The 6369-nt window shown below is 47.6% G+C and overlaps 1 protein-coding gene across 1 annotated transcript in view; it reads left to right on the top strand.

Annotated features, from left to right (window-relative positions):
* Positions 1–3335: 3335 nt before the first annotated feature.
* Positions 3336–6369, top strand: part of LOC132780893 (leucine-rich repeat and fibronectin type III domain-containing protein 1-like protein) — a 91234-nt gene continuing 88200 nt past the window's right edge. Inside the window, exon 1 of the mRNA XM_067461083.1 lies at positions 3336–4792. The gene's annotated coding sequence lies outside the window, so the exon portion shown is untranslated. The remainder of the gene's footprint in view (positions 4793–6369) is intronic.

Below are 6369 nucleotides of genomic sequence, written 5' to 3'. Positions count from 1 at the left end.
TTTTTTCTACCTATATATATATGTTGTTGTTTTGTTGATGTATTTGGGCTCGGCCTCTTGTAAGCCGCACCAAGTCCTTCGGGAGATGGTAGCGGGGTATAAATAAAGGTTTATTATTATTACTAGCTTTTCCCTGCCACGCGTTGCTGTGACCCAGCCTGGTGATCTGGAAAATAAAGTAATGAGAAAGTGTTGGTTTCTAATATATGTAATTTCTTTCTGCTTGTGGGTAAACAGTATTTTTTGTTGTTTCTTTGTCAGTGCTGATGTGGAGATTGTTCGGTTTGCTTACTCTGGAACATGCAACATATAATTGTCCTTCTTTAGGGGTCCCTTTCAAATCTATTATACTATATCTGTCATATACGTGCATATGTGTGTTTGTGTGTGAATCATATATAGTATTTTCTGTTGGTCATGGAGGTTCTGTGTGGGAAGTTTGGCCCAATTCCATCGTTGGTGGAGTTCAGAATGCTCTTTGATTGTAGATTAACTATAAATCCCAGCAACTACAACTCCCAAATGTCAAGGTCTATTTTCTCCAAACTCCATCTATGTTCACATGCAGGCATATTGACTATCTGTGCCAAGTTTGGTCCAAATCCCTCACTGTTTGAGTCCACAGTTCTCTCTGGATGTAGGTAAACTACAACTCCAAAACTCAAGGTCAGTGGCTACCAAACCCTTCTAGTATTTTCTGTTGGTCAAGGGAGTTCTGTGTGCCAAGTTTGGTTCAATACCATTGTTGGTGGAGTTCATAATGCTCTTTGAGTGTAGGTGAACTATAAATCCCAGTAACTACAACTCCCAAATGTCAAGGTCTATTTCCCCAAATTCCACCTGTGTTCATATTTGGGTATATGGAATATTTGTGCTGAGTTTGGTCCAGACCCATCATCGTTTGCGTCCATAGTGCTCTCTGGATGTTGGTGAATTACAACTCCCAATGTCAAGGTCAATGCCCACCAAATCCTTCTGGTGTTTTCTGTTGGTCATGGGAATCCTGTGTGCCACGTTTGGTTCAATTCCATCATTGGTGGAGTTCAGAATGCTCTTTTATTGTAGGTGAACTATAAATCCCAGCAACTACAACTCCCAAATGACAAAATCATAATTTTTTGAGTGATGGTCACTCCTTGTGTTGTGAAATGTTCTGTTGCTAAATTTGGTGTGATTTCGTTCATTGGTTCTTTTGTTTTTAAGGAACTCATTATGCAGAGAGCATTTATATATAGATAGATTATTATAATTATTATATGGATAGCATCTTCGAATGCTTATGTAAGGCCACCCTGAGTCCCTTTGTGGGGAGAAGGGCAGGATAGAAATGTAATAAATAAATAAATAAAATATTAAACACACGGGATAAGAATGAAAACACAGGACATGAGTTTAACATTTATGCTTAAAGCCAGCAGGAAGGAAAGAGAAAAGGATCCAGATGATGGGCTGCCAGAGGCTGGATCTACATTGCCACAGCATGCAGTTTGAAACTATATTGTGTGGCAATGTGCATCCAGCCAAAGCTCACCCTGTTCTGTCGCCGCTGGACTTGAAATGAAGTGATTTTAAGAGAGGATGTATGGCTTGGATCCAGCAGGAAGCCAGGGCCCCCGAAAAGAAGCCTTTAGAGAAATTTCCCTTATTAAACAGTCTTTATGAGGCTTGAGCTAAAAAATATATGAGTCTTTTATTGATGAACAAACAGGAATTGTAGACCTCACCTCTGAGGATGCTTGCCATAGATGCAGGCGAAACGTCAGGAGAAATGCCTCTAGAACATGGCCATATAGCCCGAAAAAACCCACAAGAACTGAGGAATTGTAGAGTTTTCTAAACAGTCTCTTGGCTCTTGCAATCTTGTTCACAGGAAACAGGCACTATCTTCAAAAACCTTGTTTAAAGGAAAATTCCCCTTTGTAGCTCCTCCCAGGCTGCTGTGAACCTAAACCTAACTGATTTGAATCCACTACCGGCTGAACTGTGTCTCAGAACCGAGTAGACGTACCAACAGGCCTGTAATCACTTAGCTGCTTTGATGGTTAGAGCTGTTATTCCCTCCGGAATTCCTCAGGGCTGTAAGGCTGTTTCCCTGGAACCTTTGGGAATCTTTAGAGTCTCTCAAGACTGTTCTCCCCCGGAAAGTCTTAAGGGACGAAGCCTTTGCACAGGAGGACGTCTGTATACATCCTTTGCATTGACTTCTTTTGCTGAGACCAGAGGCGGCCCTAGGTAATTTTCAATGGTAAGCAAACAGTATTTTGGCACCCCCCCCCCCAACCAATCATTGATATATATTTTCTGTTCGTCGTGGGAGTTCTGTGTAACATACTTGGTTCAATTCCATCATTGGTGGAGTTCAGAATGCTCTTTGATTGTAGGTGAACTATACATCCCAGTAACTACACTTGCTGCACGTGCTCCTTTGCCCGGCCCGCTTTGGGTCTGGAGGCATGCCTGAAGACCCCGGTGTGTGCACCAAAAGTCACCTCTTCTCCTGACTTTCTCCTCAGCCATTGGGACCAAGAGAGAGAGAGAGAGAGAGAGAGAGAGGTGGAGATGCCCATCTTTCCTGAAGGTAGGTGCAAAAACAAAGGAGGGAACGGAGGTGGGAGATACCTCCAGCCAGAGGGTCTCTCTCTCTCTCTCTCTCTTGGTCCCAATGGCTGAAGAGAAAGTCAGGAGAAGAGGCGACTTTTGGTGCGCACGCTGGGGTCTTCAGACACACCTCCGGACCCGAAGAGGGCCAGGCGCGGCAGCTCCGCCCCTTGGCCCACCCGTGGATTGGAGAGAGGAGGCGGGTGGAGCGCCGGGGGATCGGGAAAGGTAGCTGGTCATGGGGAAGGGGTCGAACGCGGAGAACGATTGAGCGCTGGCTCTGCTCGCTGTTGTGAGCTGAGGGGGCGCTCCTCAAGTGGCAGTCGAGGGGCATTTACAAAGGTGCCTCTGCGCCCCTGGAAAAAAAAAGTGTTCTGCGAACGCTTACTTCGCGTAATGTACGAGCCGCCCCTGGCTGAGACTAACTGAAAGATGGCTCCTTCCCTCCAAAAAACCCAGAGAGGGGCGGGACCAGGGATCCTAACTATAATAGACAGGTGGCTTGCCCTATGATTGCAAACTATAACAGGAAGCCACCCTGATGCAAAATCCCAAGCCTGGGATTGCAAACCAACATTTAATTCAAAGCAAATAAATTTGGAGCTCCTGGAACAACTGTTCCAGAACACACCCTCCTTCAAGGAGGTTGAAAGGGGGCAGGGTGCCTTTAAGAAATCGAAGGGGCGTGACCTGCCTTATCCCTTCCCCTTTATTTGCATATTCATGAGTCAGGAAGACATCCCCCTCCCACTTTTTGGTACCCAGCAGAGAAGGAAGGAAGGAAGGGAGGAAGGAAAGCGGCCTGGATCCTGCATCCCTCTCCATCTCTGGCTAAGAGGAAAACCAAAAAAAGGAGCGAGCTGGAGAGAGAGAAAAGCTTGGCCAGGGTTCGAGCCATGCCTCCAAACCGTGGCTGCTGGTTAGAGTCGATGATATCGATGCTGGAAATGGAGGAGGATCTGACTCAGCTGGAAGGAGCATCTTAAGAGTAGGCATTCCCTTTGCCTTTCTTCCCTGGGCATGTTTGTGTTTGTTTTCCTGACCCCAAAGCTTAGCTCTGCCCTCCTTTGGCACCACTAACTCCATTCTAAAGAGGCACAAAAAGGCATTGGGTTGGTGCTCGGCGTGGGATGCCAACCGTGGGCGTCGGCCGAGGCGCCTCCCTTCGCCAAGCAACGAGGAGGAGGAGGAGGAAGGAGGAGGAAGAGAAGGAGGAGGAAGAAGAGGAGGAGGGGGAGAGAAGAAGCCGGCCTCTGAGGTTGGGAAAGCCGGGTTGGTGCTCCTGAGCCGGCGAGAACCGGAACGTGGGCGCCGCCTCTCCGAAAAGCAATCTCTCCAAACACCTCTCCATCCTTCCGCCAAGGACGATTTAGGCCGGGGGGAGGGGGACACAAAGGGAGACAGAACCCCTCTCTCTTTGTGTGTGCATTTTTGGGGGGCTGCTTCAAACCTTTTCTTGTCTCCAAGGAAGAGAAAGCAGAGAGAGAGAAAGCAGAGAGAGAGCCGTGCGCCCTTGCTGATTTTACGCGACTCCTTTTTACGCGACTCGTTTTTGCGCCTTTGTGCGCCTCGCCTTTTCCTCTCCCAATCCGACACCCACCAATTCGGATTATCGGGAAGACCCGTTGCCATTAGAACCTCCCATGCCTTGGCATTTAAAAAAAACCCGCTTTTAGTCTTGTCCTAACCGCTTTTGCCGGCTTTCCACGCCCTGGAAAGGGAAGGAGGAATCCCTTCCTTCTTTCGCCTCCTCCATGCGCCTTTTTGTTGTCTGCTGATTGCCAAGCTTTTCCTCGGATCCTCTGAGGGGTTTCCCTTACCATATTTGCACCCTTGGGTTGCCCCAGTTTGGGCGAGGCTTTCCTCCAAATCCTTCTTCCCTTTTTGGCACAGTTTGGCATTGCTGAAGCCTCAAAGACAGCTCCTGATTATTCCCACCTTCTGATTCTTATTTCCACCTTCTGATTCTCATCCCCACCTTCTGGATCTCATTTCTCCTTGGAGGCTTCTCTGGGCAAGCAACCCTGGCGCCTCCCGAACCGGACCCTCGCCCTTTTGCCGCCCTATGGTAGCCTGGGCAAGGGCTCGGACGTGGCAAAAGCATGGGCGGCAGGGCTGTCGCAAGAGGAAGGCTAAGGAGAGGAAAGGAGAGAAACTGAACGCCTCCCATGGGTCTCAGGAGCTGTGGAATAAGGTAAGAGGCCTGCTGGTGTGTGTAAGGGTGACCCTAAAAGAACCAGACTCCCTCTGAGTTTGGGAGCTAAGCAGGGTCAGCCCTGGTTGGGACTTGGATGGGAAGCCGTCATTACTAGAGGTTGAATTTCAGAGGAAGGAGTGAGCAAAAGCTCCTCTATTCCTTGACCAAAAATAAAACAATGTGGAATCCAGGGGGTTGCCCTAAATCCACAGGAGAGTGGGGTTTAAGAGTCCTAAAATATCCCCAAAGCAGGGGATCTTGGAAGCTAAGCAGGGTCAACCCTGGTTGGGACTTGGATGGGGGTCTGCCATTGCTAGGGGTTGAATTTCAGAGGAAGGAGTAAGCAAAAGCACCTCTATTCCTAGACCACGAATAAAACAATATGGAATCCAGGGGGTTACCCTAAATCCACAGGAGTGTGAGGCTAAAGGATGCTGACGTACCCAAAAAGCAGAGTATCTTGGGAGCTAAGCAAGGTCAGTCCTGGTTAGGACTTGGATGGGGAACCGCCATTGCTAGGGGTTGAATTTCAGAGGAAGGAGCAAACCCTTTGTCCCACCCTGGTCATTCCACAGATATATAAACCCACTTTCCTAGTTCCAATAGCATCCTCACTACCTCTGAGGATGCTTGCCATAGATGCAGGCGAAATGTCAGGAGAAAATGCCTCTAGAACATGGCCATATAGCCCCCAAAAAATCTACAACAACCCAAAACCGTCTCTATTCCTTGACCAAGAATAAAACAATATGGAATCCAGGGGGTTGCCCTAAATCCACAGGAGAGTGGGGTTAAAGCCTGCTGAAATACCCCCAAAGTAGAGTATCTTGGGAGCTAAGCAGGGTCAGCCCTGGTTAGGACTTGGATGGGGGCCGTCATTGCTAGGGCTTGAATTTAGAGCAAGCAAAAGCGCCTCTATTCCTTGACCAAGAATAAAACAATATGGAATCCAGGGGGTTGCCCTAAATCCACAGGAGAGTGGGGTTAAAGCCTGCTGAAATACCCCAAAAGCAGCGTATCTTGAGAGCTAAGCAAGGTCAGCCCTGGTTGGGACTTGGAAGGGAGGTCGCTATTGCTAGGGGTTGAATTTCAAAGGAAGGAGCGAGCAAAAGCTCCTCTATTCCTTGACCAAGAACAAAAAAATATGGAATCCAGGGGATTGCCCTAAATCCACAGGACCTTGCCCAAGAATAAAAACTATGGCACACATTGGGTTGCTTTAAAGTGGAATCCAAGGGGTTGCCCTAAATCTAGGAGAAGGGGGTGTAAGAGTGCTGAAATACCCCCCAAAGCTGGGGATCTTGGGAGCTAAGCGGGGTCAGCCCTGGCTAGGACTTGGATGGGAGAATACCAGGGAATGTCAAGCTCTCTTTCAGAGGAAGGAATAGGCAAAACCATCTCTATTCCTTGCCCAAGAATAAATACTATGGCACACATTGGGTTGCCTTAAATCCATAGGAAACTTAAATTATTATTATTATTATTATTATTATTATTATTATTATTCTGACACAAAACCAGAGTATGTCACAGCAAACAAGATCTATATGCTGGATTTCGTATCACAAAATAAT

This window comes from Anolis sagrei, chromosome X, assembly GCF_037176765.1.
Source record: "Anolis sagrei isolate rAnoSag1 chromosome X, rAnoSag1.mat, whole genome shotgun sequence".
Classification (NCBI taxonomy): domain Eukaryota; kingdom Metazoa; phylum Chordata; class Lepidosauria; order Squamata; family Dactyloidae; genus Anolis; species Anolis sagrei.
This window is presented reverse-complemented; position numbering and strand designations above follow the sequence as displayed.